General features: G+C 37.7%; 1 pseudogene; it reads left to right on the forward strand.

Annotated features, from left to right (window-relative positions):
* The first annotated feature begins 6,527 nt into the window (after positions 1-6,527).
* On the forward strand, positions 6,528-7,405 carry LOC105302302 (annotated as a pseudogene).
* Positions 7,406-21,483: the final 14,078 nt, after the last annotated feature.

Here is a 21,483-nt window from a genome sequence, read left to right on the forward strand (position 1 = left end):
TACAGATGTCAAATTATAATGTACACGTGAAAATTATATAATTATATTAACCAATGTTACACCAATAAACTTAATAAAAAAATAAAAAAATAAATTTTTCCAATTCTCTATATTCTGGTAGAATTTCAAACTCTCCCAGAGATGGAAACATGGGTATCAGCTACTTTTCACTGAATGTTTCCTAAACGGTTTTTATTTCATATGTGTGACATTAAGAAAACAAGTTACTACGGTAAAATAGGTAGAAAAAAATAAATCACTCTGTAAAAATCAAACATCAGTTCTCAGACTTTGATAAATTGAAAAATGTCTCTTCTCCTCCCAGTTCTCGCCCTTGGTTCTCATTAAACAAGATAAGGTCAATGCTTCTCAGTGCTCTTATTAGCTTGAAAACACACTTTTAATTTTTTAGTGGATGAGTTCATGTAAGTCAGAATTACACATTGGCATATGAACTTGATTGTTCCAATAAACTGGTTGAAATGGGAAGACTAATTTATTTGAATGGGGCTGTCAATGCTGCCCTGAAACACCAACCATTACAAATAATCACTGTTAAGAAGCCTGCAATGCATTGATACAGAGACATTGTATTTCTAATGTAACTTTACCCATGAAAGATATAAATACAATCACCTGGGATAGTCATTTTGTCAGAATTTGCCAATGAGCTGAAGAAGCATCCACAGAATATTTGGTGTGCCCAGTCCTCCAGCTTCCTGGGAATTGCCCTCTTTCTCCATACTCTGGGATTTTGGAGCCCTCCTTCCCAATCCATGGAAGATGTATTCTTCCTAAACTGTGATACTTTTCCCCTCTCTCAGAGATGGACTGTCAATCTGGGGACCAGGTTGGGCCAAGACTACCCCTTCCTTGGAGATTTGGAATAAGGACCCGAAGATTTCAACAGTCTAGAACAGAGGAGAGATATGATCTAGGAAGGGATTTGTTAGTGGAAGGTATTTTCTGCCCATGGTCTGGAGAACAGAGACAGTGTGCAGGGAGGGAGAAGAATGGTGACTCGAGAGGGAGTGGAGACTGGGGATGGAGAGCCCCTCCTGATTTCTCAACGGTGCTCAGGGCCCTGGTTGCAGCTGACTACCAAAACCCTGCTACATCTCTGCCTTTGGGCTCTGTGAGACAATCTCATTCTTCATAATAAATTCCGTTTTTTTCCCCCTTCATGTAGCTCAGTTGGGTCTCTATCAATTGCCACCAAAAGTTCTAACAAACATGCTTTTCTTTAATAAGTTCATTTTCTCTCTGGCTGACTTTAAACATTTTCAGAAAAGCATGAAAGAAGAGGTTTTATTTCTTGTGTTACAGAGAAGCAGATAGTGTTCAGCAGCATAAAGTTATCTCCTATCAAGGGTTGAACTTGGGATGTTCACAAAAGTACCAGTCTTACTTTTCTGTTCAGTTTGGCAGCACTTGTAGAAATATATAATCTTGTGCTGTTTTCTGTTATTACAAAATTCTGTTTGAAAGATGTTCGTACAAAGGAGTCTTTTAAAGACAGCCAGGAGTGATTGTTGCTATGTCCTCCTACCACCTCAAACAGTCTGTAATTCTAATTGATTATATTAATAATTTGTTTCCCTAGTAATTGTGTTAAGACTGACATCTCTACTTTTTAAAAGGTAATTAAATGTTTGTGAGATTTCTTTGTTAAGCCTGGAGAAGAGTTTCAGGCTGCCTCTTTCCCTCTATGTGCACAAATGAATAGCACATCCACCACGCTCGGTTTCCTTATTCAAACAAAGAGGCAAGAGCTTTCGTCTCATTTACCTGGACTAGTTAGGATTGCAACTACTTCCTAATCAAACTCATTCTTATTGCTATCACACAATTTATTTTCATTAACTGATCCCCGCAATCCTGGTAAAATTATTTGAATTCCATGAGTCTTTATTACCTGTTATTTTCCAAACAATATTAAAAGATGAGGGTTTTCATTTCTGTAATATAAACTTATTGCTTATCAGGATCCTGGGAGGCTGAGCATGACTGCTGCTGGAAATAAAAATAGTTTGATTTCTGTGGTCTCTTAAGGAAGCAAAAAAAAAAAACTCTGTAAAACTCTTGCTTTCATTTGGTAAGGAAAGCAAACTCACTTTTTGAGCACATGTCCAAATAAATATTTGCCTTATCTCATGTGCTTGAATGATGTCTCTTGAATTTTAGAGATCTGCTTGGCTCTATGGTTGTTTGATACATAGTTCAGGCCACTTTGGGGCAACACGAAGTGAGGAAGTTGCTGGTAAATTGGGGTCTTGTCCCTTTGATGAAACTGGGCCAAGGAATCCTTTAGACCAGTGGTCCCCAATCTTTTGGGCACCAGGGGCCAGTTCTCCTATGACAACCTAATGCTTGATGATCTGGGGTGGAGCTGAGGCAGTGATGCTAGATGATGCAAATACAGATGAAGCTTTACTTGCTTGCCGGCAGCTCACCTCCTGCTGTGCGTTGTAGCCTGGTTCCTAACAGACCACAGACGGGGAGGGGGTTGGGGGGAGAGAAACTCTGCCTCAGACTAAAGCTGCCTTGGGTTTCTCAAGTGCCTATCCCGGCTTCGCCCCGCCCCCCCCCAAATTTGTCCAAAGAATGGGCTTTGCCTTCTCTCTTCTGCATTACTCTGGGTGCATACTCAGTCATCTACCTTTCTCATCTTGGCCAGACAACTAAGGCACAGACGTGGGGAAATCTATTGTGACATGTGAGAAAACCTTGGTGCACACATTATACATACAAAATAGTTTGATCCACAGACTCCAACTTCTTCATTTTCTTCCAGTCCAAGTAAGGAACTCTTACTTATCCTGATTTCTTAGGAAGTGATATTTCTTTCCTTCACTGTTTTTCTAGGTTAACTTTTGGGTTCAGAATAAAGTTTACTTTATGACAGCTTGTAACCTCCTATATATTCATGTCCTTTTAGTCTCTCACACATTAAAGCTCCTCTTAATCAGTTCATCTTTTTCTTGAGCATGTAGGCCTGAACAATTCTTCTATTTCTTTTTCCTTTTAAAAAAATTGTTAGATTCTCAAGGCCACATAACTAGTAGATGAGGAAGCCAGAATTCAAAACTAGGCAGTCTATTCCTAGAGCCTGGAATCTTAGTCACTATGGTATATTTTTAAAGAATGGACCATGGATGAGGATGAGGCATTAGGACTGCAGAGAGGAGAGAGGTTCCAGCATAGTTGCTCCAAACACTCACTCAAGGCTCCTTTTGAGAGTGGGTGGGGTAATATAGTCAGGTTGGATTTAAAAAAATAAAATCATGGGCAAGGTGAATACAGTTTTTGTTTCATCACTGTTTTATAGTAAGTATTAATTGTGGTATACTATGGAACTTAATATCAATCCCAAATCTCTTTCATACTTTCTTCCTCTAGACCTTTGGGTCCTAGTAAAAATAGAATTCCTAGGTAACCTATTTTTCCAAAATTCCCAAAGTAGGACACGCAGATCGGTACCCTCTTCACCTGGCACACACGCCCAAAAGCGTGCACACGTGCGCACACACACACACACACACATACACACGCACACAATCAGAAATCCATTCTCTATATGACACATGCTATAATTAGCTCTGTAAAAACTACCAAAGTACAAATTTCTCTCATTTTTAGATCTTTCTCTCCCAGGTCTTCCCAATCCTTGCTTTTTTTTTTTTTCTATTAATACTCGTGTACCTATTCCAGTTACAATTCCTCTGTAACAAACCACCTCCAACTCAGTGGAGTAAAACAACAATCATTTGATTATTTCTCATGGTTTCTATGAATCAGGCTCAGGGACTCTCATGCTAGTGATATCAGACAGTGACTGAAGCTGTAACAGCACATTGAGGCAGGGAGCAAGGAAGACTGAAGCAGTTGGGGCTGGATGGGCATCTCTCCTTCTTCATGTAGTTTCATTGTTTTCTCCATGTGGTCTTTCTGTATGAGTCAGTTTGGGTATTCTCACACATGATGGCCTCAAGATATTTGGATATCTTATATGGCATTTCAAGGCTATAAATAGTGTTCTAGCCCAGAAGACAATAGCTGCATCATGTCTGATGACCTATCTACAAAAATCATATAGTGTCACTTTCGCTATATACTATTAATTACAGGAAAATCAAGAATGGCAGTGGGTGAAAAAATGGGATTGGCTCGCACCAAAGTCTATATTACTCTGAGAGGGAAGAAAAGACAGGGATCTAACAGCCAATTTCTAATTTTCCAGAAAACTAAGCAACAGGTTTGTAAGGAATAAAAAGCATATAGGCCTAGGGCTTAGGAAATAAAAAGCACAAAACTGTAGGAGGGGTGATGTTTAAATATTTCAGCTGTGCCATTGGATTGACCTAGGTTTAAGTTCTAGATCTCCTTCCCTAAGGAATATACTAACCTCTTTCACATTCTGCTTCTTTACCTGGAAAATTATGCCTTCCTCATAGGCTTATTATTAAAATTAAATGACACGTTTGTAAAGCATTCCGGGCAGTAGTTGGCACAAAGTATGTGCTCAGTAAATGGTATTATCTCTAGGAAACCTCAGAGTGTTTCAAGATGGGATGTTTTGCCTTCTATTGGGGAAATGTCTCCCAACTTGTAAACTTCAGTACTTGTTATTATTGGGGAAATGTCTCCCAACTTGTAAACTTCAGTACTTGTTATTATTAATTAGCATTCATATAATTTAATGTTCTTGAGTGGCCTAAAAAAAATTTAATTGTAACTTTAATACCACTCCTGATAGAAGGTAGGTGCTACAGCAAAATAGAAATAGTAAGAGCATGACTGGAAAAGCATATTAATGAGATCAGTAATTTGAGTTACTCAAAGTATGGATCTGAACATTGAACTAAAACTGTGGGCTGATGATGGAGGGGGATATTCTCCTTCTATTACATTCCTTTACCTGTTGTGCATGAACTACCCCTTCAGAAAAGGGCCCGGAATTGCTTTGTTTCCATGTAAGAATTTTACAATATCCAACTAGTGTCCTGAAATCTTTGCATAACATTAGGTGCTGTCTCAAAGATTTATAAGTGCTAATTGTTTGGACTAAATGTTTATGTTCCTCCAAAACTCATATGTTGAAGCCCTAACCCCCAATGTGATAATATTTGGAGATGAGGCCTTTGGGAGATAATTAGGTTTGGATGAGGTCATGAGGTGAGGTTATTACGACGGGATTAATGCCCTTTTAAGAAGAGACCAGAGAGCTTCCCTCCCCCAATCCCCGTATGAGGATACAGCAAGAAAGCAACCATCTGCAGATCAAAGGGTCTTCTCTAGACACCAAATCTGCCGGCACCTTGAACTTGGACTTCCCAGCCTCTAGAACTGTGAAAAATAAACATCTGTTGTTTAAGCCACCCAGTCTATGGTATTTTAATGACCTAAATTGACTAAAATGATAAGGCAATTGAATATTTAGATTTAGAAATGAATTTTCCATAGAAAACTTGATTTAAATAATAATTCACTTCTGAAGGGAAGCCACTAACTGAATTTGTAATGTAGTGGAAAAAACAAATAATTTAAAGGGAAAAAATAGTTTTCAAATTGTTGCAATATTGATATTCAAACAAAACACGAAAAATAAGACATTAGTCTATGAAGCAGGAGCCTTGGGTTCAGTCTTCTGCTGTGCTGCATAAATCTGCCCAGATCATTTATCTCTCCAGCTTTCAATTTCTTCATTTGTAAAATGAAAGGGTAGAAAGTTTTCGGTAAAGCATGTTTAAAACATTTTTCTTCCCATTCCTATATCCATTAAAAGGAACTGAAAGAAGTTAATTAGTGAAGAAAACTCTATCTTTACTGAAACTGAGAAAGGCCTTAACCTCATATTGCAGACCCCGAAGAACATTAGCTACCAAGAACACCACCTGAAGTAAGCTAGCAGAGAAACCAGGTACAGACAGACACAGGGCTCTCTTGCTCCTGGACATATGCAAACTATGGAGATGAGACTGAGGAACCTCGAATTCTGTTCAGTTTAGAGGAACAAGGGCTTCAAAGAATGGATGGGCTTCAGGAAAGATAGCAAACCCCCTGCTTTGAGTCGTTTTTCTGCTAAAGGTTTCCAGGAGGCAATGACATGTCCAGAAGTTCTACTTAGGATAGATCAGAGGCTGCAGACTGGTCAGAAGAGAAGCCTTAAAGCTAATTTTGCAAAGCACTTTACATAAGACTAAAGGAATGTCAAGGGTCAATATCAAAGAATCGAAGAGGGGACTGATGAAATTATGGGACCAGCAATCCCCAGGTACCCTCTTGCTCTACCATTGCCAAAAATAATGGAACTGGAGGAAGTAGCCCTCAATAAAGGAGAAACTTGTCTATTTCTTTTTAGAAACTATTTGGAAGGCAGTAGTGAAAAAACACCGAAGCCCCAAGGTCAGAGAAGCTGACAGCTGTGATTTCTGTCTCACTTGGTGTCCCTAGCATGACAAAAGGAGTAGGGAATTGGGGCCATGAAAGCCTAGCAGTTAACCTATCTCACAGTTAACTCTCGTCTAATGGCTGGTTGGGAGAGTTTTGCAGGTTTTGGAATGGCTGCACAAAATAATTGTTACCAGTACTGGCAAAGAGTAGAGCTAGATTTCCAGCCCCCAGAGGGTTACCCCTTTGACGACTGGTATGAGCAACAGCGCAGTTGTTATCCTATTTCTGGCTGCAGCTGTGGCAGTGCAGTGAATGGAAATGGACACAAACTTCTTTCTCCGTAGGAGACCTCTGGACACCCAGCTGAAACTTTTTATGCCTGAGGAAACCACAGCTCTGGCTGAACACCGAGATAAAGATCCACTAGAACTGTCCATTGAGTGTGCAACCTGCTCTCGGTGGCCTACAAGAGCATCACTGGGGGCCATAGGCCCACCTGAAGGGTCACCTTGAGCTTCGAGCAGAAAACAACACCTCCGACAAGAAGTTGCAATTGATTAAGAACTATTGGGAGAAAGTAGAGTCTTAACTGAGATCCATCTGCATCACCATTCTGCAATTGTTGGACAAGAACTTAATAGCCGATGTGACTTATCAGGAAAGTAAAGTCTTTTATCTTAAAATAAAGATTACTTCCGGTAACTTGGTTGCATGGGGTGATGATAAAAAACAAACCATAGATAATTCTCAAAGAGCCTCCCCAAAGGCATTTGATATAAACACCGAAGAGCTGTAAACCACATACTCAATCTACCTCAGACTGGCTCTTATCTTTTCTATACTTTACTATGCGATCCTTAAGGACCCAGAATTTGCCTGCACACTGGCTAAAATTGCTTTTATTGAAGCCATCACAGAAGTTGGTGCACTAAATGAAGACTCGTACAAAGGCAGCATCCTTATCATGCAGTAGCTTAGAGACAACCTAACTTACATACGTAAAACAATATGAGAGATGAATGTGGGGTGCAGAAGGGACAGAAAACTAAGTGTATACAGAGTGTCAGCCTTTTTCCCTTCAAGAACCATTTTTATGCATCTCCATTCCTCTTTCCACTTGGATTCTCTATAGCAAAGAAACCCATTCATGTGTATGAATCAATTGTTAGAAATTTCACAAGAAATAGACTACATTTCTTAGAATAAGTGTTTTACCATAGATCAACCTCTTCTTATATGCAAATGATATGTGTTAAGGGTTGTAGAGAATAAAGTGGACATTTTTAAACTAGTTTTAAAAAGAAGAATGTAGGACAGAGTTCCACTACCAGAAATAAGATTATAGGGAAGGTACCAAGTCAATTCCCCATGCTGGTCAACAGGTGGCGTTAAAGTAGTTTGGATGCCAACTGGAACAAAGAGTGGAAATAAATTTTCAGGATTAAGGCAGTCTTTGGGCGAATGTGTGGTGAAGCAATGCGACTGGTTGTTTATATTTGAATATGTCTTGTCTTTCTTTCTAAATTGTTCATTACTTGAAATGAGAGAACACTTCCAGATACAACTAAAAGTTGTAGTGAACTTTTCTGTGCCTTGATTTTCTCTCTGTAAAATGGATATAATAGTGATGCCTACATCATAGGGTTATTGTGAGCAATAATGAGTTAATGCATGCAAATGCAACAGGGCAGATTACAGAGTAAAAGCTCAATGAATGTCGGTCATTAGGACTCTGCACAACGACCATGAGGCATATAGTAGTAGGTACATGTAATACCAACAGGTATTAGTGGATGCGTAATTGGACAGGATGGTCACAAGCCTGATATTTACCACTGAGAGACAACCTGGCATTAAAATATCCATAAAACAGATTGGTAAGGGAATAATCATTTACATTGGTAATGTGACTCTTTAAAAAGTATATAATCTCAAGAGTTTATCGAAATGGTATTTCTCTGAGTATCATTTAGGGTTTATGTATACTTCATTGAGTCCTTCCAGAGAGGTGTTGTATCATCATTTCAAAGCTAGGATTTGTCAGTCCTTACTATGTTTGGCTCTATCTAGACAAAGGTAATAAAGAAAGGTCTTCAGTTTTATGAGCTCAGTTCTATCATTACCTAGAAGGTCACTAATCTGAGCAGAAAGTTAGAAGAGGGTGGAATTAGTCTTGTTCCAATAATTAATGAACCAAAGGTGACCTCCGGAGCACTTGCTCAGCCACGAGGCTGTATTTTGCCTTCCCAACTTTTGACTCTAAAAGTTCAGGTCTTACAATGGGACTTCCACCTCTCTTTCTGGTTTTCATGTCAATTGCTTTCAGAATGTTGGACCCCAGATAGGGCCTTGACCACCTGCCTATCCATTTCTCACTCTTATTCTGATACGCAGACTATGCTACTGTCCTCAGATACTGGATGAGCTTCTGGTTCAAACCCGGTTGATCCCTCTGGAACAACTATCACTGTTCCTCTGATAAATACTTCTATAATCTGGGAGGTAATAATAATCATCACATCCCTTCTTAGATGTGGACCCCAGCTTAGATTAACCCTGAATTGCCAACACTACTTCAAACCCTATTGCTGGAAGCGCTGACCAGGCCAGCAAAATTTGTTCAAGCTGTTGAGTTATCCTTCCCTTCCTTTTCTCATTTCCACCACCCTTTTCTTCTTTTCCTACTGGCTCATTCATGCCTGACAGGAAGAGAAGATTGGAATCGAATAGAAGGAAAGCAGATTTTTCAAAGAAGAGTGATAATAATACTTTTAGCTCCAGAGATGTAAATGCTACACATAGGAAATAGAAAATAAAGTGATTCTGAAATTTTAACATGAGGGGGGAAATATAATTTCACAGAGGCAATATGGAAATAAAATGAAATTTAGCTCTGAGTCCTGCCTCTTTCACTTATAGGTTGAATGACTTTGTGCAAGTTTAAGCTCTCTGAGTTTCAGTTTCCTCATATATAAAATGAGGTTATAAAAATATTTATTTTGCAGGGTTGGCATGAGGATTAAATAAGACAAGGCATACAAAATGCTCCAATTTTGGTTGGTGCCTATACTGACCATGACCATTTTTAGATTAGAAGTTGGAAAAGTAATATCCTGTGGGCTGGATTTGGTTCAAAGATAACTTTTGTTTGGCTTTATGTCAGGGGTCTCCAAGACTACTTCTATGTTTGATCATTTACTAGGAGAAATTGTAGGACTAAACATATAGTTGTATTCATGGCTATGATTTATTATGGCAAAGGGTACAAAGCCAAATCAGCAAAGAAAAAAGCACACAAGGCAATGTCCAGGGTAAACCATGTACAAGCCTCCAAGGGTCCCATGGAGTCACATAGGATGTGCTCAATTGCCCCAGCAGTTAGTGACAACACTTATGAAATGCTGTGAACCAAGAAACACATTAAATACTCAGCACCCAGGTTTTTATCAGGGACTGGTCATGCAAGCAGGCACAAAACAAAATTCCAGACTCTCAGAAGGAAAGCAGGTACTTGGCACAAACCGTGTGGTATGTACAAACAATTTAGGCCCAGGGAGTCATTCTTATCAGTTTGGGGGATGGTGGGAACCCTCTCCAAATTCAAGTTCCCAGATGCCAATCAAAGGTCAACCTTATAGGTAGGCCTTTCTAAGAATAAGCAGTTAGGTCTGCTATATTAACCCTTTTTTTGCACAGGCCTGCACAGAGCTTGCCCATGCAGTTTGTTTGTTTGTTTCTTTATTTCTTTTGTTTTTTTTTTAGTTAGTTGCTATCCTTCAAAAATTAAGAAATTCCACTCAGGATTTCCAGCTACTTATGAAAAGTCAGATATTGTGCCAAAAATAGATCCATATTCCCACATGACAATGATTGATATTCCCCTTTAAATAAGACTTAAATTTCCTTAAATTCACTCCAGTGTCCACCATTTTTAGTAGTTTTCCCCACACTGAATGCCATTTACAGTTTAATATCATGCTTTTGTGACTCCGGCCATGAGCTGCTTGAACTAGGAGTGGCCAACTGACCAAAGGGCAAGAGAAAGAAGTTGGCATGTGGAATGCCACTGAGTCATGACAATTAATGGTAATAACAATACAAACGAGCCATGTCATTTAATTCCTGCTGCGGAGGTCCCCAGAAATGCCTCAAATCCAGAACTCCTCTCTGGCACCTCCTATTATAGCAATTACTCATGGGTATTCTTGGATCGATATGACAACACTTTTACTGCTATACACAACAAGCCCCCTTTATTTAAGTTAGCTTGACTCAATTTTTGTTCCTATCCACCTAAAGATTAGTGACTAGAATAGTAATAATATAAATAAAAACATTGCACACATTATCAGTTAGCACCTTGTAAATAGAAGTCATTGTGATTATCATTACTGCCAAAACTTGTTGGAGTGGACTAAACTATGTCAACAGAAAGGTAAACCTTATTAAAAGGAAATAGATCCAATGAATAGTCAAGTAGTTCTACACATCAATGTGTCTGTCCACTTATTTACTAACTCAAATGTTTACTGAACACCTACTATGTGGCAAGATAAAGCTAGATAACAAAAAATTTCATCTTTATATTCCTAGCATCTAGAAAAAAATACCAAGCACAGAATTTGGATTCAATAAATGTTTCCCAGCTTCATAAAGTTCAATTATAAGAGATCTGAAAACTCAAAGATAGAGGTAATGAAAATCATTTCATTCAGGATAAAAAGGGGAAAATGCAGGTGATATTATTGTAGGAGTATGATATATGTTACTTAACCAGACAGATGTTCTAGATGCTGCTTTTCTAATTCCAGTTACAAAACTGGCACAGAGACCAGTTACAGAGGGGGGCTGCAACTCTTCCAGTGTCTATCGAAGGTTCTAGTCCACCAAGTGCAGATAATTTGAAAAATTCTTTACTTGCCTCCCTGATAATTTTATTACTCAGAACACTGAGTAAAGAAAAGAGGCAATGTTACATTAGAGTTGTACATCGGGAGTAGAGTATGAATTTATTAGTATTCTTCTAGATATAAGTCTCAGGAATCCACTTTCAAATTGACTCAGGTGCATTTGGATCCAGGTTTTAAAATGAAGTCATCAGGAATCAGTATTTCTCTATTTGTATTAACTGCTTTCCTGTGTGCTAGCTTTATTCTCAAGACAAGGTCACCACTAATAAAGGCAAGACGACCTCCAATAGCTCTGAGCTTATATCCTACAAAGTAAGAGATCTCATTAGAAAGAGAGCATCTCTAATCTAATCAGCACTAATCAAAACACATAGACTAAAAAGGAAAGAATAGTTTCATGAAGAAAAATTAAGTTTCTACCACAAGAATTAGATGTGCTGAGGATTCATTCGGGTATTTATTCATTCGACAAATATTTGCTGAGTGCCTACTCTATGTAAGCCTGTTTTAGAGTCTAGGTATATAATGTAAAATAATATAAACAAAAACCTTTGTTTTACTGGACCTTACATTTGAGTTGGGGTGAGAGAGAGAGAGACAATAAACGGCTACATTAATGAAATATAGAATATTTCAGGTGGTGATATGTGCTGTGAATGAATGTCTCAGAGAAGGGGGATAGAGATTACTGGAGAGGAGGGGTACTACAATTTTATGCGAGGTTTTCAGAGAAAGCCTTAGCAAAAAGAGAACATTTGAGTCAAAGCAGACAGGAGAATGAACTTTATAGATACCTGGGCAAAGAGAGAGTGGAAACAGCAGTGCATATGTGGGCTTGTACCTTGCACAGTGAGCCAGGGGAGAATAGAAGACAAGGCCAACCAACGATTGTAAAATGTCCTGAGAACTATTGACTTTGATTTTACTCTGAGTTGAGAAGCCATTGAAGAGCTTGAGCAGTGTAGTGACTTGATCTATCTGATATTTAAAAATGTAGACTGAAGGGAGAAAACAGGAGATTAGGTAAGAGATGAGTGTAATAATCCGGATCAGAGATGTTAATAGTTTAGACCAGAGCGTTAACAGTGGACATGGATAAAAGTGATCAGAATCTAGATGCATTTTGAAGGTAGTGCCACCACGACTGAATTGGAAGGATGGAGTTGCCATTAACTGAGATGAAGAAAGTTGTGAGAGGAACCAGCTTGTAGGAGAGAAACAAGAGTTCCATTTTAAACATATTAATTTTGAGATACCTATTATGACTCAAGGTGGAGATATTATTAAGCAGTTTAATATATGAGTCTGGAATTCAGGTGAGAGTTCTTAGCTAGAGAGTTAGTAATATGTAGATGGTATTCAAAGCCGTGAGACTGAATGAGATCACTGAAGGAGAGAGAGTATGGAAGATAAGAGTTCCAAGAATGACATACTTCCATATTTAGACGTCAGGGTGATGATATCGAATTAGCAAAAGAGATGGGAGGCTGAAAAGCAGCAGCCAATGAGATAGAAGACAATCTAAGAGAATGAGATATCCTGAAAACAAAGAGAATAAAGCACTTCAAAGAGCAGAGAGACCACAAATTAAGAGAGATCATGTGAAAATAATGACCTTTGGATTTAATTGTGTGGAGACCTTGACAATTTAAATGGTGTGAAGGTGAAGAAAACTCCATTGGAGTCTGTTCAAGAGAGACTGAGAAGAAAGGAATTCGGAGACTACAAATACTAAATAACAACAATGCTATTTATTTCTAGGTGTTTTGTGATAAAAGAGAACAGAGAAATAGAGCAGTAGCTAGAAGGGAGATGTCAAGAGAAGATTTTATTTAAATGGGAGAAATTTACACGTTGATAGAATGATCCAATGAAGAGAAGAAACTGCTGATGTAGGAGAGTGAAGGCAGAATTGGTGGAGAATGTTCCTGAGGAGACATGCAAAAACAACAGATGTTCACTACAAAAACATATGGGAGATTTTAGAAAAACAGATTTCTGAAATCTCACAGTAAAGATAACTATAGTTTTATGGCCAGCATCCTTAAAAATGGACAACAGATTAAGAAGAATGAGAGAGGCTAAGGGGTGGAATTCTGATGGACTAGAAGATTCTAGCTTGAACCTATATTTTAATCACCACTGGCATTCAGACATGCCTGTATGTGTAGTGTCAGGGCATGAGTTCTCCATTATTGTGCTTGAGAAAAGGAGACTCCTGGAAAAGAATTCATTCTAAAGGAAGAGAAAGTAGGGCGCTTAAGTTTAGACCAATAACTGGCCAGAGGGGAGAGACAATTAGTATGCCATGATGTCTGTCTCTCAGATTTACCCTCTGGCCCAGCCTCTATAAACCTATGCTAAAGTCTTAGGGAGAGGGGAATACAAGAAATGAAATCTCTGTTTCAATGAACTATGTAAGGTCCTAGAATCACAAGGCAATCCTATTTTGTTATTCTTCTATTGATGTTAATGCACAAAGGAGAAAAGCCTTGCTCCCACTTTGGGGCAGCATGGCTTCAGTGCACTAATAACTCAGTGAATTAATTGCCTCCTCTCAACTTTAACATTCAATGAGTCTGCAATGGAGACCAACCCTGATGGTCGTGGCAGCAGTAGAAGCCAGCCCTCATCATCCTGCAGCAGTGGAAACTGGGTCCAAGAATGGAAGGGATTGTAATAGTTTGTAGCTTCAGGAGCCAACACCCTCAGCACGGACAACACCTGCAGCAGTGGCAGTGGTTGGACACTATCAAGTGACTTCATGGGAAGCAGAGGCTTGCGCAACAGATATCATCAAAAGGGGCCAGGGTAAGAGAGAATCATGGCAGATACAGGTGATAGCTGAGATGACGCATTGATGATCTGGGTCACGCAACCTCAGAGCCTCCTGGAGACAACTGGATGAGAAATTGCAGGTTGCTCAAAGTTCCATAATAGAAGTTTGGGGTGAAAATCAGAAAAAGTACTATTTATTACTCTTAATGTGGTTGGTTCCATTTTATCCTTAGGTTGATATGGCTAGGAAACATGGGTTATAATAAATTGCAATCATATAAAGCTGATGAGAAAGAAAATGCTGAAGAAACACATGTGGCTGAAGAGCACTGAGATATATGCTGATGATACAAGGAGGTGTGCACAGCCAAGGACACATAGGAAAGAAAAAGCTCGAGAAAGATACAGTGCAGAACCAGCTGAAATTGAAGATAACAAAACCAGTGCAGTTAAAAACAAAACAAAACTATGTTTGGAAGAAAAAATGATGTAATGCTGACAGACGACAGATTGCTTAACTTCTGTTTTTTAAATAAAGAAAATGGCCATCAAAACGAGAGGTAGGAAGCATAACAAGCAGAAACTGATTTGGATTATATGATAATGAGAGATCCTCCTCATTATTTCTATTTTCCTCCATTTTCTAAAAGTTTTAGAATGACTATCACTTTGTTTACTTGAAAATTCTTAATATTTTATTGAAAAACAAAAAATTAAGATTCAACATACATAAAAGATTTAGTAAGAGTTCAACTCAATGCTTTAAATGATGGAAACTCTACAATCCCTGATGAATTTTATTGTAAGGTACTGAGAGAGAACAGATGTGATGGTGAGACAACAGCTGATAGTCTTTAAGGCATAATAGAGATCAAATAAGTTGCCAATAGATTACATCTACTGATTTTCACAGTTTATAAAGTAACTTTATATTCCTAACATTAGCTACTATTATCTGCTACATGCCAGGCATTATGCCAGATCAGGGGCCTGCACATTGTGGCCCACAGGCCCATTTCAGCCTGCTACCTATTTTCGTGTTAAATATGGGAAATTAAATGGTTTGAAAAAGATCAAAAGAAGAATATTTCATGACATGAGAAAATTATATGAAAATCAAACTTCAGTGTCCATAAATAAAGTTTTATTAGACTGCAGCCATGCCTATTTATTCATGAACTGTCTAGGGTTGCATTTGTGCAACAATGACAGAGTTGGGTAGTTATAACAGAGAGGTATGGCCTGCAAAGCTTAAAATAGTTGCTATTTATTCTTTTACAAAAAAAAAAAAAAAATCACCAGTTCCTAGGCTAGATGCATATTTGAAGTTCTCTCTAATCCATCACAACTGTGAAAATTTGTGTTTCATTAGGCCACTATTCCTGTGATAAATGGAAGCTTGGAGCACTTAAGTGACTTGCATGAAGTCACAGATCACATGGGACTCATATTAGTCTTCTGTTTTCAAAGCTCATACTCTATACCACACCTTACAGCTAGATGACTACTGATAGCCTGATGTTTCTTTTTTTTTTTTCATGGAGAAAAAGAGTACCCTAGAAATTTTAATCTAGTGAGTTTTATTTTAAATCTCAGAAAAATTTTAAAATAAATTACTAAATGAATGGCTACAAAAAGTAAAAAAGAAAGTATTCACCAAGAATACTTCCTCGCTTTGATTATGGTTCTATACTATGAAACTTTCAAGCATTAAGACATAAAAGAATAAAATTATAGTGCTTTACAAATTTTCAAAGCACCTTAATATGTACTATTTTATTTGAAATCACAACTCTGTGAGTTTGGCAAGTCAGGGATTGTGAGCATCGTTTTGTAGATGAAGTTCAGAAAGGTTAGCAACAGAGCCAGGACTTGAATCCAAGTCTTCTGACTTTCAATTCAGTGTTCAAGGTATAATAAAATAGCTAATGTTTATTGCGCTCTTAATTTGTTTCAGGAGCTGTTCTAAATGCTTTACCCATATTAACTTATTTGAGTTTCACAATGACACCGAAATATGTTCTATTATTATTCCCTTTTTATGGATGAGGAAACGGAGTCAGAGTGATTCTGTCAGTTGTTTGAGACCACAGAGCTTATAGTAGGTGGTAGACTCAGGATCATAACTAGACTATCTGGCTCTAGAGCCACTATGTTTAACCACTACAAACTCCGCTTCCTCCTAGAGCATCTGACATGGCACCCCAAAACTGGACCAGAAGCAAATCTGTGTGCTGGATGAAATTCCGTTAGGTGACTACATTGTCTACAGAATAACAATACTAAGAGTAGTGATTAAAGGTTTGCTGTATACTAAATGGAAGTTCCTCAAAGGAAAAGGGTTTGTAGTGAAGCCTTAAGCTGTTTGTTTGTTTTTTGCCTATTGTGTCATTTTGCAGGCTACAGATGCAGGAAATGGATTTACAGGTTCTATTATCTGCTTTGAACTAAGTGAGTTCAATGAGAGGATTGTCTGAAAGGATCCATACAAAGAAACTGCCTGCGATGAACAGTTTATACTAATATAAGTACATATATTTGCATATTCTAATAATGCAAGCGCAAACAACAAGATGATGGCAGAGACACTACTTGCAAAGTGAGAAGGAGTCCTTTGTGAATTGCAGTGATGTAAAGCAATTGATAATCTGAGTAGATCTAAAATAGGTAGTCTCATCGCTCTCTCTAGAAATATAATACATAAAATGATAAAAAATCATTAATAAAAATAATTTTGCAGTCAGAACAGTTGGAGCCCACTGACATACGTACACAAAGTAAAGCTGAACCCTGGGGTAATGAACTGGATTGCTGAGTTCAGTAAATACCAGGAACATTCAGATAGTTAAATGTCTGCGGTTTGTTCATAAGATCTGCACAATTTCTATTTTCCTCTTTGTTTTGCAAATGTTACAGAATGTATAATTCAGGTATTGTAAGCAACTCCTTGGAAGTTATTTGCAATCATCAAGCCAGTGTTTCAGACTATGGTCCCAGGATCAGCAGCAATAGCATGACCTGGAAACTAGTCAGAAAAGCAGATTTTTGGACCCTATCCCAGATTTACCAAGAGAGAAACTTTAGGGATGGGGCCCAACAATCTATGTTTAAATCAGCCCTCAGATGATTTTGTTACTAATTTGAGAGTCACGTATTGAATATGTCTAGAATAGTTAAATTAGAAATAGCTGGCAAGATAGAGAGATGTTTCTCAATACATAAAGATAATTAGTATTGGATAAAGGCCATTTAAAATGACTCCACTTAAACCACAGTTTTACAGTCTTGTTATTCAAAGTCAGGTCCAGAGACTTAACCACATTAGCATACCTGGGGGCTTGTTAGAAATGCAGAATCTAGAGCCCCTTCTCCAACAGAATTGAATTATAATTTGCATTTTAACAAGATTTCCAGGTAATTCCTATGTACCCTAATATTTGAGAAGTTGTGTTATAGAAAATAGTTTTTAAATGTTTGATTGGGAATTAACTTTTTAAATGTTGATGTTTTGGCTTTTTCTTTTGGACAAAATCACATGACCATATGATATAATATTGTTCACCGCTTTACGTTTGACTTTTGCAACAAAAATAATTTGAGGGCTTATTATTTTCCAAAGGGCTTCTTTTAATCTTTGATAATCAGATCATCTCTTTTGAAGAGCTTATCATTATCCCTGTTTATTTTTCTCTCAGTACATGCATATCACGTCTAACTCTTTCTTTTCGGTGGCTTTTACATGACCCAGCACTTTTCCAACATTATGTTTACTGACTCCGAAAGATATCTTGTTTTTAAAAAATTTACAGTCCACTTTAGATTCAACTCCCATTACGTGTGTGGATATTTACATCTAACATTCGGGGAACAGCTGCCTGACAAGCACTTTGACAGGATGGGTGGAGATACGGAAGCTAAGTTAGACTGGAGGATGTTTGGGTGGGGACTATTTTTATAAGTGGTCAGATCATTAGTGTGAATATATTCATAGCATGATAACTTTTGCTTCCTTGGGTAGCTTCATAACTGGAACAGTGAGATAATGGAAACACAGAAAATAACGACCTAAATATTAAGGGTGATTATCTATGGGTAGTAAAAGTCCAGTGACTTTTATTTTCTTCTTTGTGCTTGTCTGTATTTTCTAAGCTTTCTAGAATGAGTGTGTGCTGTCTTTGCAATTAGAAAAAAACTCCATCACTTAATAACTTTTACACTGAGGTATAATTGACATTCAATAAAACGCATAGCGGTCTTAAGTGTTCAGGTCATAGAGTTACAGCAATTGTATACACCCCTGTAATCACCATGCCAAACAATATATGAAATATTTCCATCACCCAAGGTTTCCTTTGTGCAATTTTAAACCAGACATTACCTCTAATATAGTACTCCTCCTGTAATATACACACTGCCTCCAAGGCTTTCTAACCTCTAGAGTAGTTTCAATGTGCTACTCTGGAACAGCACACTACACCCAGAGTTTAGTGAAAACCTTTTGCAGGCCTTGAGCATAGAACTTAGGTGCACAGAGGTACTCAATGCTGCTTTCTGCATTTCTGTTCATAAATTCCCCTTTGTATATTTCTAACTCATACTTTAAGTAGAAATTGAGAAAAAATGTTTTCCTCCCATAATTTCCCATTCCCCAGAGCCATTCCTTTTTTTGTTTCCTTCCTGCTTTGAAACAGCTACTTACTGCATTGCCAGCAGAGGATTCTATTAAGATGAAAGCTTTGTCCTTTCCCAGGCAGACAAAGGGCTCTAAAGAGCACCTGCTTGTCAGCGTTTGGGAGAGAAAGAGTGTGTTGCACCCCTCTCTCCTATACCAGGCCCCAGTGACACCCACACCTGCCTCTCAAAAGTCTCTTTCTTATTTCTCTGGTTGCCGGTTAACAATAAAAATAGTAAAAATGATAAATTAATAATAAAATAATAAAAATAATAAATTAAAAGATAAAGTTTAAAACAGACCATTTCATAAAGGTTATCACATTTTGTTAGGCACCCTTGAATTCTGTGGGGATATATTAGTATTCATTCATTCTTTTGTTCATTCACTCTTATACAGTCAGGTACTGTGTGCCAGGCAAAATACTAGACATTAACAATGGCAAAAAAAAAAAAAAAAAAATAGTCCCTCACAAAGCTCATTGTCCAGTGGGGGAAACAGATGAATAAATAAGCTATTATGACTCAGGGTGTAACAATTTATGTAGTTGCATACTGAACCCTGGTTAATTATAATACTGAAAGCTGGGAACAATCTATCCTAACAACAGGAAGATGTTAAATTACTGCACAGCTGCTTAAGGAAATGTTTTGTGGTCATTAAAAGTTATTTTTTGGAAGGTATATCTGAGGATATATTAATTAGCAGTTGTTATTTTACAAAGATAAAAAAGAGTAAGGTGAAAAACATAACAGTGTTATAAGTGTACCAAGGTCCTAACTAGCCGGCACCTAGTGATGGTTATATTTATCTTCTAACACATTTTATGTTAAATTGTATGTTATAACGAAACTTTAATTTTTAAGTGTTCCATTATATTGTTATACCTCTTTTAATAGGTTATCTATATAATTAGATTTTTGGCTTTCAAATGTAATATTTAAAAGAAGAGTTTTCAAATATATCTATATTTATATAGTGCTTATGGTGTTTTTATATATTATTTCACTTCATCTTAACACTAATCCTGTCAGGCCAGTGTTGTTATCCCCTTCTTACAGAGAGAAACCAGGCTCAGTGATGTTGAAGAACCTAGCTAAAATCACAGAGTTAGTGGGTGCCAGAACTCCAAGCTAGTTTTTTTTTTAAACTCCAAATCAAGTGTTTCATGCATTTCACATTGGTAGTGTTTACATCCCAATAGATCCTAGACATTTCAATTAAGCAAGGGTGTTTGAATTAGCATAGTTTATGTACTTATGTTCTTAAATTTATTTTCACTGTTGCCTCTTAGAATTAATTATTGAAATAATAACAAATACTTAACAAGTGCCTAATATGTAGAGGTAACATATCAGTGAATTCAACGAATCTTTATTTTTTCAAAGTATTTTTAGTATGTATTTGTATTTTCCTGATTATAAAAGTAACAACGGTTTGTGTAGAATTTTTTAAAATTGGGATTATTCTGTCATATGGGTTTAAAAAATCTTTTACCCTTAATGTGACAGGTCTGCTACATAGTTTTTTTTCAAACTTAATTTTTAAAGTTTTATCGAAATAATACATGTATATAGATTAAAATAGATATAGTATGATTAAGCTTACAGTGAAAAAGAGCAGTCCCTCTTCTATTTCTCCTTGTCCTGATTCCCATTCCCCAACAGATAACTTCTATTAAGCTATTTTAGGGATGTAAACCTTGATACTCTGAAATAAGATGTAAATACAACTATTTTTTTTTTTAATTTCAGTATTAGCTTTTATATGCTGATTTCTGTTGGGGCCCTCCACTTCCTGCTCTTATGTTCTCAATAGAAGATATTGATTTTTCCTGACAGCTCCCTCCTCCCACCTCTAGGGAGGGGTGACTTGCCTGGCTAGGAAGAAGGCCTTCCTCAGATTTTTCCTTTTTCTCTTAGAAGCACCTGCCTGAAGTAGGGTCCCTTCTGCTGTGCTCTTCAATTCTGTGAGTGTAATGGGGCAGAGTCTGCCCTGCCCATGAGGCCAGTGATGGGTGGCTAAGTCAACCAAACTCATAGTTGAAATATTAAGAAACTCACCTTCCATGCTTCAATTCAGCTTCTGTTTGACAGAAGCTGCTAACGCTCCACTCCATACCCACACCCACCTCTAAGCTCACCTTCCAGTGCAGCTGTAGTGGCCGCTTCCATCCTGCTGACAGTCCCCGTGCCTCTTTGCTTCTCCACAGGAGGCATTTCTCTGACCCCGACAGCAGAAGCTCAAAGGAGTCAACAAAGTCATCAACTAACAGGTCCAGCCTCCCCATTCTCTGGTGGAACAATTCTAAGGTGAGTTTCACACAGTTTCTCTCAGAAGGTCTCCAGGGAGAATGAGCTCATTGACGCAAACATTCGTTACTGGCTTTTCTCTCTTCTCTGTCTCCCTTTCCCATATCTTCACTCTACTCCCCAGGATCACTTCCTCCAAAATCTTCCTGGACCCAAATCTTGTCTCTTAGTAGGGAAGTTGATATTTTTATCTTCATCTCTCTGACTCTAACATACATCTTTCGATTGATTCTAAGCAATTTCCTACTATAAAAGATGAGAATGTAATCCTGTCTTCCCTGCTCAGGAATACAGCTTTTCCAATTCCTATGCCTCAAATATAGTTTTCTAACTTATATTAGATTAAATTAGTATTTATTAGTGAAAACATTCGATCATTACATCATTATATCCATAAACATAAATTTTATCTGATCTT

The sequence above is a fragment of the Pteropus vampyrus genome, unplaced genomic scaffold (assembly GCF_000151845.1).
Source record: "Pteropus vampyrus isolate Shadow unplaced genomic scaffold, Pvam_2.0 Scaffold9, whole genome shotgun sequence".
Taxonomy (NCBI): domain Eukaryota; kingdom Metazoa; phylum Chordata; class Mammalia; order Chiroptera; family Pteropodidae; genus Pteropus; species Pteropus vampyrus.